Source organism: Physeter macrocephalus, chromosome 1 (genome assembly GCF_002837175.3).
Source record: "Physeter macrocephalus isolate SW-GA chromosome 1, ASM283717v5, whole genome shotgun sequence".
Classification (NCBI taxonomy): Eukaryota; Metazoa; Chordata; class Mammalia; order Artiodactyla; family Physeteridae; genus Physeter; species Physeter macrocephalus.
In genome coordinates this window covers 63,012,691-63,029,376 of record NC_041214.2, presented here as the reverse complement: position 1 = coordinate 63,029,376, position 16,686 = coordinate 63,012,691, and the positions used below count along the sequence as shown (strand labels likewise).

Genomic DNA, 16,686 nt, shown 5'->3' with positions numbered 1-16,686 from the left:
TGCTTTTTATTTTTTTTATAAATAACATGATGATGAATACTTATGCCTAAAAAGTTTTTTTGATATTTCAAATTATTTTCTTAGAATAGATTTGCAGGAGTCAGGTTACTAGGTCAAAGAGGATATGCATTTTAAAAAAGTAAAATGCATTGCAAAGATATGATTTAATCAGTGCTAACAATCTAAAGAAAACAGGGTTTAAGAAGACTCAAGGGAGCCCAGCTAAGTGTCTGACTCACCTTCCCTGGCAGAAGGAAAACTCACAAGACTTTGGTTTTTCCAGCCACCTTCCTGACCCAAAGCACCTCTCATTACAGACATTTTCTATCCTGCTTTTGCAACAATTTGACTTTGAAAAAAAAAGAGAATATTCCAGGGCTGAAGCTTAATGCTTACAAGGTTAAAACTTATAAATGAATTTTTATTGATTCTTAAACACTGATAAAGGAAAGTGGTCTATTTATTTTAGGATCTGAAATTGGGTATACAAGTAAAGAGATTCTCTAAAGGAAGAAATGCTGCCTTGACTAGCTGATAGTCTTATAGAACATGGGCATCTCCTCACTGCTTGGATGGGCTTTTATGTTTATATGATTTACTCTTTGGCATTGGGGCAGGATAGAAGGGTCAGATTATCCTGTATGAAAAGCACTGAGACTTCAAAGTGGGGAGTGTAAATCCCAGGAGATGTGCAGGTGATCTGTTGGGGTGTAGCAGGCATATAGTAGAATGTCTGTGTATATATTTCTTCTCCTACTTTTATTTTTGTGAGTACACATTACAGTGGATTATCTATATTGATATCTATATCTATATATAAAATGATGGATATGCTCATAATTAAAAACAATTTATTATTTGACCAAAACAGTTTGGAGCCCACTAGTCTATTCATATCTTTACCCTACGGAACGGAGGGCATATGGAAGGTGATGCCAATTAATTAGATAAACTGATAATCTTCATTTATAACATTATTTCTATGCAAAATGTACCTTATGTAACTCCAGCTTAGACAATACAGTGTCTTTTTGCTTCCTAACTTAGCTCCTGTGGGTGGGATATTGGCATTCCTAGCTTTGGAAGCTCTAGGTAATATGCTTGTGTGTGTGTGTGTGTGTGTGTGTGTGTGTGTGGAGAGAGAGGGAGAGGGAGAGATAGATAGATAGATAGAGAGAGAGAGAGAGAGAGAGGGATGCTTTGGAAAGAGAGAGGATTGTAGGATATCAATACCTAATATGCTTGTGTGTGTGTGTGTGTGTGTGTGTGTGTGTGTGTGTGTGGAGAGAGAGGGAGAGGGAGAGATAGATAGATAGATAGAGAGAGAGAGAGAGAGAGAGGGATGCTTTGGAAAGAGAGAGGATTGTAGGATATCAATACCTCTCTACATTGGCATGAAAAATGACTGGGTCTGTCATTCACTATTTTTCTTCCTGGAAGTTTAGGTTGGGAGGGACACTGGATGCTTTCCCCGCCTAGGTTTAAGCATTGGCAAGTTAAATACTTATTACGGATGATTCGTAGAGTCTGAAGCATGAGAGTAGGAGGAGAAAGGGATTGTAGTAGCTGTTTCTTAGTAGTTAATAACTTTAGACTACTGAATTAGGAAAAGCATACAATTAAAAGATCTGTTAATCAAAGCGGTGTGTTGAAAACTGTCAAAGGGCCTCATTGTTACTTCATGTAAGTCAACTTTCTGGGCTGGGACCCAGAATGGCTAAGTGGGTGTTGAGATACTTACTGTATAGATTTAATGATACAAAATTATTGCAACAAAGGAGATTTCTGCCAATTATTTCCAGAATAAAAAGCCAATGAAATACTTCAATTTTATCACACTCATCCATTTTAGCAGTGGGCACTTACTTAGAGTTTTATGTGAAAAGGTAAACCGTGCCTTGAGATCCAAAAGAGAAGGAACGTCTAGTGGTAAGGGTTCTATTACATGGAAAACCCATCAGAAAAACGGGAGAATGGAGGTGAATTATAACAGGGTTGACATAAATGAGCAAGACTAAATAAGTTTTGAAAGCAGTGGCCCATTCAGTTATTTCTTTTATTTTTCATATTTTTCTCGACTCTGCAAAATAATAAGAAACAAAAGAAAAATCTGCTGAATGCCTAGTCATAGTTTATTGGAGCAGGAAAATAAGCCATTCCAAATCATTCTCTGATTTGCTGTGTGTGGCAGAATCGTTCACCGTGGTGAATCATAGCAGGGAGAACCATTTGGAGTGATTATTTTCTGATGTTAAATTACAAATGGCACATGTGGAATCAACAAAGGTATGAATTAATTTAAAAACATCTTTAAAAAATTCTGTTATTGAAAATGTGTGTTTATATGACCAGCTTATGACTTCATTTCACAATAGCCAAGGCAAGCCTTAGGTATATGTCTCTTTGTTTTTACATTTGACTAATTGAAAGCTTTCCTGTTTAATATTTTTATGTCAAAAATAGTATATTGTCCTATAAGCTGCATGATGGGAATAATGGTGAGAAAAATATACATATAAGCATTTGGCTCAGCCGACTGGATTGAAGAAAAAGTCTGAGTTTCCTGTCTTTTACTTCAGTGAATAAGGAACCCGTTGGCTGTTAAACAAATAAAATAAACTGAGGGATTAGCCCCACCTGGATGAAATGTTAATAGCATGCAAATGGTTTATCATTAATATAATAATAGGCACTACTTACTGCTAATCCTGTGAGAATCCCTGATGGTAAGGACAATATACCTGAGGTCCACCATGAAATATCATCTGCTTCCAGTAATCTGGTGCCTTGTTTTGGTTGAAAAGTTTCAGGTTGCCTGGCCCTTTAAGGCAAATCTCTGCTATTCAAATTGATGAAGTAAGAAGGTATTTTATGCTCCAGTGTCTGCTTTGTGAGAGCACTTAATTTTAAGAGGGCAGGGTGGAATGCTTCTATTTAAACTTAGGGGGAACTGGAGGGAGGGTGACTACATTCCATGAAGTCCCACTTTGGCCCCTGTTTTTCCTTCATAAGGGGAGACATCAGACTCCTAGCTGGGATTGGGGTCCAACGGTTGGCCTCCATTTTTAGTGGCCTTGAAAACTGTTTTCGACGAGGAAACTGGCTGGTTCTGAAGGCGAAGGAAAATAAGGTTTTCAGAAGGGAAACCCTTGGTATACTGACTGCACACAGAGGGCACTCAATGTGTGCTCTGTGAGTAAGTGCGTACACTTTGGGCTCGAGAGACACAGCGGGGGAGGTAACTGCACAGGTGTGGGCACGTTCTTAGCACCCCGCACACCCGTTGTTTGGAGGTGGACAGGTTTTAGCCCCTGTATTAATTACTGCTAAGTAATAATATTCCATTAATTATTGTAACAGTATTTCCCCCACATTTAGCAGCTTTAAACAGCAAACACCTGTTATCTCTTCTAGATTCTGTGGGAGATGGCAGGGTAGTTCTGGCTCAGGGTCCCTCAGGAGGTTGCAGTCAAAAGTTGCCCTGGGCTGCAGTCATCTGAAGGCTGGGGAACATCTGTTTACAAGCTCATCATGGAGACTGTGCAGGGGCCCTCAGGTCCGTGCCACTTGGTCCTTTCCTTGGGGTTGTTCACCGGCTTCCCCCAGAGGCAGTGTGAGGGCGGTGGCACACACTGCCTGTTACGGCCTTGTCTCTGACGTACACAGTCTCACTTCTCCTTATTCTCCTGGTTAGAAGCGAGTCCTGGAGTGCAGCCCACACTCAACAAGAGGGGATTCTACCAGGGCGTGAAGGCCAGGAAGCGGGGATCACTGGGGCTACCTTAGAGTCTGGCTACAATTTTGTTTAGTTTATGATGCGAATTTTGTTTAGTTATCCCATGCCTCAAGAGATTCTGAAGATCTGCTTGAACTATTTTCATTATGGGAACTTTAACTTACCTTCAGTTCACCTCCAGCAAAGTCATTTGAGGATCTGTCATAGCCCGAATCCAGCAGGCCAGTGGAGGGTCTTATTGGAAACATCATCATCACTGCCACCATCCACTGGCTGTGAGCCCCGGGTCAGCCTTGGGAGGAAATAAAATCATTCAGCTGAATTACATGAAATTAATGTGTTGGCTTCAGTCCAGTTCCCACTGGATACGTGTCCTTGTCATAGGAGAAAGCACTAGTAGCTTTAACTGACCATCTGAGAAAGGTGACAAGGAGAAAGGACATTCATGAACATGACATTCTCAATCTGGGACAGGGTCACTCCTCTGAAGGGAGTTTGGAGAATTTGTCATTTCACTAACCAAAAATAATTACACCTATAATCCTCATTCTTATTTTCCCAATTGTAAAAGATGATACTTGCTTTGAGTAAGTCTGGTTGAAAGATTAAAACCAGCAAATAGCATATATGGTTTAGGCCACTGATGTTCATGACTTAGTCTCTCATTTTATTTTCTTTTAAAAACAGCCCACTATTTTCAGAGGTCATTCAAACCCCACTGAATTGGAAATGCCAACCGGCCAGGGTGAAGATTCTGGCTGTGTAGTTGAGAGGAGATAGCGATGAATTGTTTCCATGCAATGTGATCCGACATATTGAAGTCTATTCATGGAGCCCGGGATCAGATATCCCAGAAGAGGGGCCACATGAAGGGATTTGTGTTTTTGTGCTTCAGTGAGGATCTTGGGACCCGATTTAGCTGGGGAAAGCTGGAGGAAACTAGAGAAAAATAGTGCTCCAGAAACTTGGGTGACACTTTCTTAGGAAATAAAACAGGGTCAGAAGCCAATATAAGTCATTGTTTTCAGGTTTCTTCTATCGTCAGTAGCAGCCCTCCCTCTAATTTCGCTCCCATAAGGTCCCCCAGGGTATGATACATGGCAGCAAGCCGGGCAGTGGCTTGGCTTCATTCTCTGGACAGAATTAGGGACACAGGCAGGAGTCCAGGTCAGGAGGGCCAGTGAGCATGGCCAGGACTTCCTCCTGTGACTCCGAGACTTGATTTTTCTTTTGTACTTTTTAGTCTGCAGTGCATTTTACTTCTTACACCCCCAATTGGATAAAAGCTTTTTTTCGAACCAAGTGCAAATGACATCTATGTAGTAGACACTTATTTAGGGGTCTTGCCAGTATTTTCATTTGCATCTCCATTTTCCACTGATCATTTCCTTCTCTGTGTTCCTAGAGTACCTTGCCGTAATGCCAATATAACGATGATCACATTTTTATTTGTGCTTTCCTCTCAGTTCCCCCCCCAAATCCAAGATTGTGAAGTCCTTGAAGAAAAAAATTGGATTTTACTAGTTAATTCATCTCTAGTCCTCAGCAGAGTGCGTGGCACTTATTAGGCATGAATAATGATGTTGAATAAATGAATGAAGGAAGGAAGGAAGGAATGAGGAAAGGAATAGTCCGACTGAGGCTTGTATTTCATCACTCAAGCTCTGAGTTATATTTCTGGGCTTTAAAAGAAAACCTACACGTTTTAGAATGGGTCAGATGCATCTGTTACTGATATAAATGATATAAAATCATCATATTTCTTCTGGTAAATTTATTTAGAAGTTAAAGTTCTGGCCACCTGCATTAGCAGTTCAGATGGAGAAGTTTAGATTGGCATTTAGATTAGCTGGCTCTGTTATTCAGTGACTTTGCATACTTGTTCAAGGGCACTGGAGTCAACCAATGTTTATTTTTCGATTCTCCATTGCTCTTGGGATCACTGCAGCGAAGAATGGTCCCTCCCCCCACTACCTCCTTCACCTTGTTTGTTGTTCCTGGGCCAGGGAGCAGCGCAGCCCAGATTTGGCCTGGCAAGCTGCTCCTTGGTGCCCTGTTATTTTTAGCATATGAACCACAGCAGCAGCTGGCAATTCTGAGTTGGCCCATAAAGGCTAATTTTTTTGTGTGTGAGGTTGAACCATGGGTTTAAGAATATTGGGAAACTCCAGTTTTTGTGTCTTTGTATTGTCTCAGGATACATAGTATGTTTAAGACCTCAGTCTGTGATGTGCCAAAGTGTTACCGTGAAAACTTGCTCTAAGAGGCCTCTGTCTGCTTTAGGGCTCTATATTTTAGGATGAGAGTAAAGAGATTAGGAAGAGAGGAGTACCAAAAGAAATGACTGAAATCATAATACTGCTGGAGATCTTAAAAAAAGGACACTTTTGCTTGAATAACAGAAAGTTACTAGGGAAGAGTAAAGAGACTTGAGGGTGTAATGGAGGTTGTGTCAGTTAAGATAGGCTCACTGCTATAAAAAACACATCTCAGCATATGTCTATTTTCTCTCATGTAGTATTCTAGTGTATGCCTCTGTCAGTGGTGCCAGGGGAGATTCTGCTCCACCATTTTCAGGGACCCAGGCTACTGGAGGCTTTGTCATCTTTACCTTGTAGCTTCCAATGTCATCTTGTGGGTCAATATCCTGCCAACAGATGGAGAAACAGCATGGAGGATTATGTGTGGAGGTTTTTATGGATCAGGTCAGGAGGTTTTATGGTTAGATCTGCTCAGATTCCACTGACTGCAGCCATGTCACTGATTTCTACCTATCTGCAATAAAAGCTGGGAAATGTAGAGTGATGGATGGAATTGTGGCTCCCCAAATTCATATGTTGAAGTCCTACCCCTCAATACCTCAGAATGTGACTCTATGTGGAGACAGGGCCTTTAAGATGTAATTAAGTTAAAAGGAATCTGTTAGGGTGGACCCTAATTCAGTCTATCTGTGTCCTTATAAGAAGATATTAGGACACACAAAGCGACAACAGGGATGTGCATGCACATAGAGGAAAGGCCATGTAAGGACACAGCAAGAAGGCTGCTGTCTGCAAGCCAAGAAGAGAGGCCTCAGGAGAAATCGCACCTGCAGACACCTCCCTCTTGGACGTCTAGCCTCCAGAACTGTGAGAAAATAAATTTCTGTTGTTTAGGCCACTCAGTCTGAGTTATTTTGTTATGGTAGCCCTAGCAAACTAATACATATTAGTGTAGTCCAGGAGCACAGAAAAAGTATAAACTGCCTTAATGGTTAGCTAGCAGTCTTTGCTACAATGTGGAAAGCACCATTTACTCATTGTTTGTTTATTAGTTTGTTCATTTGCTCATTCATTCATTCAGTATTTATTGAGTGTTCTTCTAGGCACTTGGATAAAATGGACGAAATAGACCAAAATCTCTGCTCTATGATACCTAAGCTTTTATTGGATGTTAAAGAATCCAATTACTTTCTGTCAACAAATGAATGGGCAAATAATACATGGTGTGTATATATATATATATAGTCAAGTATTATTCAACCATGACAAAGAAGGAAATCCTGCCATTTGGGACAACATAGATGGACCTCGAGGGTGTTATGCTAAGTGAGATAAATCAGACAGAGAAAAACAAATACTGTATGCTATCACTTATATGTGGAATCTAAAAAAGCTGAACTCATAGAAACGGTATAATGATAGTCAATCAGAGGCAGGGAGGTGTGGAAATTGGGGAGATATTGGCCACAGTGTACAACACTGCAGTTAGAAGATATATAAGTTCTGGAGATCTAATGCACAGCATAGTGATTATAGTTAACAATACTGAGCTATGTACTTCAAAGTTGCTAAGAGACTAGATCTTAAATTAAAAAAATAAAATAAAATAAAGCAACCAATTACCATCATATCACCCTGCTTTTATTTTCTTCATAGAACTTATCACTATCTGACATTATCTTGTTTATGGATCTGTTGGCTTGCTTATTATCTCCCCCCTCCCCTTTAAAAATGAGCTGGAACCCTCTTTTGGCCTTATTTCTTATTGTGTCCTTAGTGCCTCAAAAACTAAGTGATAGTTTGGAATTAAAAAAAAGTGATATCATGGAATTAAATTTCAGGAGGAAAAAATGTAATGAATGATTTCTTGATTATAAGGGAGAGGAACACAATTTCCATTTTTTGCATTAAAAAAAAGTGCCTGCTAACCATCCTTGTCCCTTAGACCCTGAGGTCTTTTCAGGGGGTTTAACTTTAAAATTACTAGTTGTTTTCTATAGAATATTATGAGTTCAGAGTTCCTGATGTGCACAATATACTAAATGATTGAATATCTACCTCTGAATATGTCTTGGTTTGCCATTGACTTAGTGGCAGAGTCTTGGGTGGTTGGGGACTCGGAGATGGTGCTACCCCAGACGCTCACTTTAGAGGTCAGAAGAAGCAGGCCAAGGGGCCCCAGGCTTACAGAGCTTTCCTGTGGCACAGTTTAGACCAAATCTCCAGATTAGGCCCTGCAGTGACGTATCTGACACTCTTTCTACAACACTAATCCTTTTCCTTTTCATTAAAGGTGGAATTGAATGGTTGTTACGGGTGCCAGCTCTGGACCAGGCTGCCTGGGCTTGGATCCTGGCTCCACCATCGGCTGGCTGTGTGACCTTGGATAATCTCTCCGTGACTCACTTTCCTATATAAAATGGGGATAAGAATAGCACTCACCTTATAAAGTTGTTCTTTTAACTCTTTTAAGTGTTAATACATGTATGGTACTTAGACTAGTGCTTGGTACCTAGTAAGCATTCAGTAAAAGTTAGTCATTATTAGTGTGATTGCTACTTTAATGTACTATAACAAATGTTTAAAGAACTTTCAGGTTTCTATTGTAAGTATATGAAGAATTCTGATATGTTGTCTAATATTTATTGACAAAGAAATAATACATGGAATATTAATAGTTTTCATCACACCTAAAGAACTAAACATAAATCCTAACTATAGTTTCTTCATCAAGAGGTTTTCCAGGGCTTCCCTGGTGGCGCAGTGGTTGCGCGTCCGCCTGCCAATGCACATAAATCCTAACGATAGTTTCTTCATCAAGAGGTTTTCCAAATATTTTTTTATTGCGATATAATTGACATCTCATAAAATTCGCCCTTTTAAAGTATACAATTCAGTGGTTTTTAGTATAGTCACAAGGTTGTCCAACCATCACCACTATCTGATTTCAGAACATTTCATCTCCCAAAAGAAACCTCATAACTATTAGCAGTCACTTCCTGTTCTCTCTTCCCCTAGCTCCTGGCAACCACTAATCTACTTTCTGTCTTTGGATTCTGCTATTCTGGACATTCCAAATAAAATCTAATCATACTGTATGTGGCCTTTTGAGTCTAGCTTCTTTTACATAGCATGGTGCTTTCAAGGTTCATTCATATTGTGGCATGTATCAGAACCTCACTGCATTTCATGGCTGAATAATTTTCCATTGCATGGATACACCACATTTTGTTTATCCATTCATCAGTTGATGGACATTTAGGTTGTTTCCATTTTTTGGTTATCATAAATAATGCTGCTATGAACATTTGTGAATGAGTTTTGTGTGGGCATCTTGTTTCAATTCTCTTGGCTATATACCTAGGAGTGGAATTGTTGGGTCATATAGTAATTCTAGGTTGAACTTTTTGAAAAACTGCCAAACTCTTTTCCAAGTGGCTCGACCATTCCCAGATATTTAAGATACAATATTTGATGATCAATTTGATCTTTTTAAATTGAAAGTGAAAGAGGAATCATTCGAACTCACCATTCATGGTAAAGACTTGCTGTTGTTTACAAACTTTTGAGAGCCTGTGTCTCAGCTACTGTGATGAACACTGCATAAACCAAGATAGATGAGTCATAGTTTCTGGCTTGAAGGAGTTGTTAAAAATTTGTGGCATTTCAAAGTTGACTCCCCCACCCTTTTAAAAAAAGTATAGATTGTTATTTTTCTTCTCATCTGGCCACCACCATCAGGCTTTTAGGGAAGACTCTTATTGGGCTATTATATGTGTCAGGACCAGAGGGCAGGAGGGAGCATGATGAGGTAGACATTGGGTAGGAAGCCAAGATGTACAAGACCAAGAAAATCCCCAGTCAGGGGATGATTTGAGTATAACTAATTGTCAACTAGTTCCATGATGGATGGTGGCCTTCTACTCCACCATAGACATAATTTAAAAAGAAAAAGAAAGCTATCTCTCATTTATAGAGTCTACATTTGTTTTTCATGCCAAGAATCTGGTAGAAACTTTCCTTTTCACAGAATTACCCCCTTGTTTTGGTTCAGGGTCTATGTAGTCATAAAATTTTGTGAGCTGTGGTGAATTGTATGTATGATTGTATCCACAGTTCTCTGGTTTAAGAAGCAAGTTTCCAAGGATTTTGTTCAGTTATTGCCTACTGAAATGTATATTTCTTAAGGACAAGCAGATGACACTTTCCTAGGCAGAATGCAGAAATTTTACCAGGACCTATCTTGAACTTCTTGTCTTGGGGCAGCCTGGTTCTGTTCCTTCACCAGGAGGGCTAATAGACATACTCTGCCAGTAGCTTTTGACCACTGTTTCACCGCACTGAAGTAGGTGACAATTACATTTCGTCTTGAAGCAAAAGATTGTTTACTCTCTGTGTAAATAGCTGTGAAAGTAGGCAAACGTGTTTGTGGAAAGTAAAGTGAGGCTTTAACGGTCCCATGTCAGAGATTTTCTTCTCAGGAGCCTGTCAAGGTGGAGGTGAGTTAAGCACAGGATGTAAACAGGGCATCCTGGCCTGGAAAAGAACCAGGAGCAACAACTCTGTGAATTTACTGGGTTTGTTTGATATTTCCTTCTCTGCCCAGCATATCAACTATACTAATTTTATGCTCATTCTTCAATACCAGTTGTCCCCCCAGCACCCTACTTTTCACCATCCCAAATCCCCTTCCTGCTGCACGCCTCCTTCCTATTTTCCCTCAATCTCCAGCCTATACCGATTTCTCTTCTCTGCACAGACTTCAGAATGGGGGGAGTTAAATTGTAGTTGCTTTCTAATGGATTGACGTGTCTGCGCACTAGATTGCAAACTCTCTAAAGGCAAAAGTTATTTCTTATGCTAGTTTTGAATCTGCTTCAAGACTGTGCCCCATCCAAATGGCTTCCTCAGTCAGCAGCCACTGGTTGAATGAATAAGCCTACAAGGGCCAGCATAGAAGCTATTGATTCTCATGAGAACACTTAGTTTCAGAAAACCATGCTGGAAAACTTCTAGGCTTTACTGATCTTAAAAATGACATGTGATCTTTTCTGTGTTTTCCCTTCCCCCACCTAAGTGGGCCTCTAGCAAATGAAGAATAGAGGGCACAAGGAAAATCCAGGGCAGGGAGTGGCACTTGGGGGGTGTGGTTATCCTCCAGAACGATTTAAGGCAGCCCACACCTGCTGCTTCATGACTAGGGTTTCAAAGCTTTCAAAACTGGTGTAAGCAAAGCATGTCTTTCGATATCAGGATAAGTTTCAGTGGATTTAAATGATGTTGTAACCAGATTTAAGCACAGGAAGTGTTTTTCCTGTACTGACATTGAAGCTATCTCTCTTAAAGGCTGTTTGGTCACCTAAATCTAAACAACCACCTCCAGTTTTCTTCTTTGCTCCTATATCCTTTCTTCTAAGGTGCCTCTCCAAGTGGGTGGGGGAAGTTATAAGGAGGGAGGTGTCAGTTTTATTTATTTATCTCTCAATTATGGATGCCCCACATTATTTAAGCTTTCTAAGTCTCAGTTACCGCATTTGTAAAATGGAGATAATAACATCCACCTCTTACAGTTATTGTGAGGATCAAATGCTGTAATGCATGTAAAGCATCTATAATAGAGCATGTAATGAAAGAGTGTCTAATTAATGATGCTTCCTCTCTTTTCTCCTTTCCTTTGGCCTGAATGCTGAAAGTTGACTATACTCATGTTAGAGAGAGTGCTGCAGCGAGCAGGACATAAACCTGGTCTCCTTTTGCATCTACATGTCTGCATTCACAGGAGATACTTCTCTGCTGTCCTTTTCATATAACTGCAGTATGGCTGTCAAGTAATCAGATTATCTACCCGAATCAAGGAAAAAACAAGGAAGAAAGTAGAGAAGGTTTATTCTTTCCTGCAAAGGGGAGAATGAAGCTTTTAATACCGCCTTAATTTTTAAAGCTTGTCTTCCAAGGAACTAAAAATGCTTTGCCTTTTCTGTATCCATTAATTGCATGCCAATGAATTAAATAGGGGTGTGTATATATATACACACACACAGAGTATATGAAGCATGTATATGCAATATATATGAAACATATATATGATATATGATTTATTTATTTATATATCTGCTGCTTTTCTTTACTTTGCAGACGGATTAGGGGAATGCGAGGAAACAGACCACTGCCTAGCAATCTGGCTGTGTCTACTTGGACGCAAGTTCTTACTTGATTAATTAAATTGAGAAAAAGGTAGAATTCTAAAAAGAAATGACTTCAAAGTAGGTTTTCAATTACCAAAATCAATTTCACAGTATTTAAAAAGTTTTTTCCATTTTTTTTGTGTGTCTTGCTTTGGTGTGTGGTCATATTGTTAGTTAGTAGGTGACCTAGGGCTTGAACAAGGTCTGTTTCTTTTACTTTTCTCTGCATTAAATGATGCATCTTCCAGAGGAAATTAACAAAAAAAGAATAATAAATGATATGTCTCCTCTTCTCTAAAAGGAGAAACAAGATAATGAAACTGGGTTGGAAAGGCTCTAAGACCTTGGTATTGACCTCTCCGTCAAAGAAAACAGTCAATGAAGAGTAAATGAGCCCAAAGGGAAAAGGATGCTGAATTTGCGGGATCTTTGGCTTTATGTGTCAGGCCACAGTGGGGACTGTAGTGGTCATCCAGAGAGACAGTGATGACCTGGGACCATAAGAACAAGGGTCCTGCTGTCCAGCCCAGCCATTCTTGTAGAGCCTATTTCTCTATCGGCAGCTTAGTAAGCAAGGACGCAGCTCTACCCAGAGGCAGAGACAGGCAGTGAGGCGGACAGGAAGAAAAACCTGCACCAAACAGGCTGGCACTGACATTTTGTCATCAGAGAGAGGCCTGGCACTTATATGTGGAACCCAGTAAGAGGAACGAGGTAGGAGTCCCAGAGATGACCTTCTAGAGCTCCCACCCCATAAGGATGATCAGTAGCCTGCCTGATTCCTCAGCAGCAGAAAACCTACCCCCTGCCTCTTCTCACTGCCCAGGAGGAAAGGGGTGAAGGAAGGAGCTAGCTCTTACTGAGAGGGCACTGTGCTAGCTGCCTTCCCAGCATGTCCTCTATTTTCACAGCAACCCTGACGTAAATCCTAAATATGAGTGTATTCGTTTCCTAAGATGGCCCTAACAAATTACCACAAACTTGGTGGCCTAAAACAACAGAAACTTCCTGTCTCCTAGTTCTGGAGGCCAAAATCCAGGTGTTTGCAGGGTTGGTTTCCTCTGGAGGCTCTGAGGGAGAGTCTGTTCCATGTCTCTCTCTCAGCTTCTGTTGGCTACAGGCAAGCCTTGGCATCCGTCCCTTAGCCTGGAACTGTATGACCCCCCTCTCTGCCTCTGTCATCCCCTCTGGGCCCACGCCTCTGGGTCTCTGGGTCTCAAATCTTCCCTCCTTTCTCTTATAAGGACACCAGTCCTTATATGGAATCGCCAAAAATGCAGAAGAATATATATATCGTGAGGTATAGCTAGTTTCTTATGTATAACATTTTAACAGAATTAGGAATAAGAACGTTATAGCAGTGACACACGTAGAAGTTAGTATGGATCTGTATTTTGGTAGGAAAACAAGTTTAATTCAACTAGAAAATAAATAATTGACTCAGTTCAATAATGCATTTTTCATTGAAACAGTAGCTGCACTTAATTCACCCACAGTAATCCCTCCTCAACCTAGAGCTTCCTTGCCCTGATGCTTTACTTTGGACACATTTTCACTGCGGTGAGAAACTCCATATATATATTGTAAATTTCAAATAATTCCTAGGGTAACTTAAAAAAGAAAAATAGGAGACTGGGAAAAGAAACTAAAAGTCAAGTGGTTTATAGAGCTGGAGGTGGGGTTTGTGATGAAACCCTGGGTAAGATGACCCTGAGCGGGGTAGGCTCTGGGAGATTGGTGTGAGGGAAGAGGAAGGGAGGTGTTTTCAGGCTGTGTCTAGCACAGACTTGGGAGCTGGTACTGAGTCTCAGCCAGATGGCACTCCTGTTAGATAGAGGACTGGAACAAGGAAGGACGTTGCCTTCTTCTTATGATCTTTGCAACAATGCAAAGTGAATTTTTAAATGTCTGGTTGAAATTGTGGAGAAGAAAGGGCCTGAGAGGTTTTGAACAAAGGAAAGAGAAATTATTCATTTAATGATTACAAATTTAGGGTAGAAAGATCTTGTTGATTTTCTTAGATTTGTGTACTGACGATTTTTTTGTTTGGTAAAGGTAAAACTTTATAAGAACTTGCATATGTGTCTTTTCCAAGTTTTCCCTCTTACCTTTGGTTTTTCTAACCTCACTTTCTCTTTAGAATCTAAAGATTCTACCCCCTGGGGCATTTAAATCGAAGAGAGACTACTCAAGTTTTTTTTTTTCTTTGTTTGGTTTTTTGACTTCAGCTCATTTTGTGTATGTAGACAAAGTCCTACTGTTAGCCGCATAGCAGAGTGCCTACCATGTAATAAAAGTTCAGTAGTCTACGGTCATACCACCCTGAACGCCCCCGATCTCGTCTGATCTCGGAAGCTAAGCAGGATCGGACCTGGTTAGTACTTGGATGGGAGACCGCCTGGGAATACCGGGTGCTGTAGGCTTTTTGCCTCCCGCCCCGCCTTCTCCTTTCGTCGCCCGCGTCCGTGGCCGCCGCCTGCCCCGCGCCAGGCGCCGCTGCAGGGCCCACATCCTAAGTCTCCTGTCACCGCAGCGCGCGGCGGAGGGGGCCCCCCTTCGCACGCCTAGCCGCCCAGCCTGTCAGCGGCCCTGGAAAGCAGCCGCATCCCCGCCCGTTACTCCCTGCTGCCCAAACCCCATGCATTTTTCTCCCAAGTGCTTCCTCTCTCTCCCACTCTGCTTGTGTTGCTTCGTCCCCCTGCACTCCCCACCGCCCAGCGGTAGAAAAAAAAGTTCAGTAAGGTGTTGACTTGTCATGTGCTACCTCCCCAAATTTCATAGCTCCTACTCATAACACTTTCTTTCCTGCGCGATGCTGTGTTACATCTTGCTTAAAGTGGGGACATCTACACCATTTTCTATAAATGAAAGTCTGACTATTTGGTCAGTTACTTGTCACTTTGATGATGATGATGGTAGCTAACATTTATTAGGTGCTTACTATGTGCCAGGCTGCTTTAGCCACATTACATTACTATCACATTCAATCTTATAAACAACTCTAACTGGGTTAACTAGTTAGTAACCAGTTAAGTCACTGAGAATAGTCAAACTATGTACAAAATAAAGTGTGACTTGTTTAAAACTGATATAAATATTTTTCTTAAGAATGTAGATATTTAAAGTTCAAAATGAATATCACCATAGGAAGAAAATGTAAGTATTTTGACTAATGGATGGGTTGTAAATAGGATTATCTTATTTAGGGAAGATTATAAGCAAGTATAATTTAAGGAGAGTGTATTTTCTCGATTTGTTGACACAGAAAATGATTTTTTTTGGGTGTTTTAAAAATTTTTCTTCAATTTATTTAAACTAAAAAAACCCACAACAATTCACACCTCCCCCTCCCCCTGCTCTTTTTGCAGTCACCAACCTGTTCTCTGAATCTAAGAGCTTGTTTTTGGTTTTGGTTTAGATTCCATATATAAGAGAGGTTATACAATACTTGTCTTTGTCTGACTTATTTCACTTAGCATAATACCCTCAAGGTCCATTCATGTTCTTGTAAATGGCAAATTTCGTTCTCTTTTTATGGCTCAATTCTCTATCATCTATCTATCTATCTATCTATCTATCTATCTATCTATCTCACATCTTCTTTATCCATTCATTCACCGATGGACATGTAAGTTGTTTCCACATCATGGCTATTGTAAACAATGCTGCAATAAACACTGAGGTGCATATATCTTTTTGAATTATTGTTTTCATTTTCTTTCGATAAATAGTACCCAGAAGTGGAATTGCTGGATCATATACCTATTTTTAATGTTTTGAGGAACCTCCACACTGTTTTCCACAGTGGCTGCACCAATTTACAGTCCCACCAACAGTGCACAAGTGTTCCCTTTTCTCCACATCCTCACCACCACTTGTTATCTCTTGTCTTTTTGATGATAGCCATTCTGACAGGTATGGGGTGATATTTCATTGCGGTTTTGATTTGCATTTCCCTGGTGATTAGTGTTGTTGAACATCTTTTCATGTGCCTCTTGGCCATCTGTATGGCTTCTTTGGAAAAATGTCTATTCAGATTTTTTTTTTTTTTTTTTTACATTTTATCATGATAGAATTGTGCATGGATCTTAAGATGTGTCTGAATTTTAAAAATTGAAATTCAGTCAAATAATATTTTTATATGAAGGCAGGTTATTCCTATAGTAAATAGTAAATATTTGCTTGCATTTACAAGTCAGCTGGATGAGGCACAGAAAAATGACTCATTCAATGGCCAGAGCCAAGAACTGAACCCTGCAATTTGGTTTCTTGCTACTTTCTTTGCTTGGTTTCCTCTCCCTCCTTTTCTTTAAATATTAAAGAACACATACATTTTAGTATTCATGTCTAGTTGTTTTTCCAAGTTGAACTATAGCTGAGAATGACCCCAGTTTCAAATATCCCTTGTTGATTTTTAGAAAACTGAGAAATATCTAAGTCTGGTACCTTACAGGTTCACATTGTCGTGGATTCCAAGCTGCCTCAATTGTCCGTAGACCATTAC

At 40.2% G+C, this 16,686-nt stretch overlaps 1 protein-coding gene and 1 non-coding gene across 8 annotated transcripts in view; both read left to right on the top strand.

The window, feature by feature from the left end:
* MECOM (MDS1 and EVI1 complex locus) overlaps positions 1-16,686 on the top strand; it is a 568,489-nt gene that overhangs the window by 98,556 nt on the left and 453,247 nt on the right. The gene's annotated exons all lie outside the window — the stretch shown is intronic.
* On the top strand, positions 14,487-14,605 carry LOC112065048 (5S ribosomal RNA). The gene has a single exon (XR_002891805.1). It is a non-coding gene; the product is annotated as a 5S ribosomal RNA (ribosomal RNA).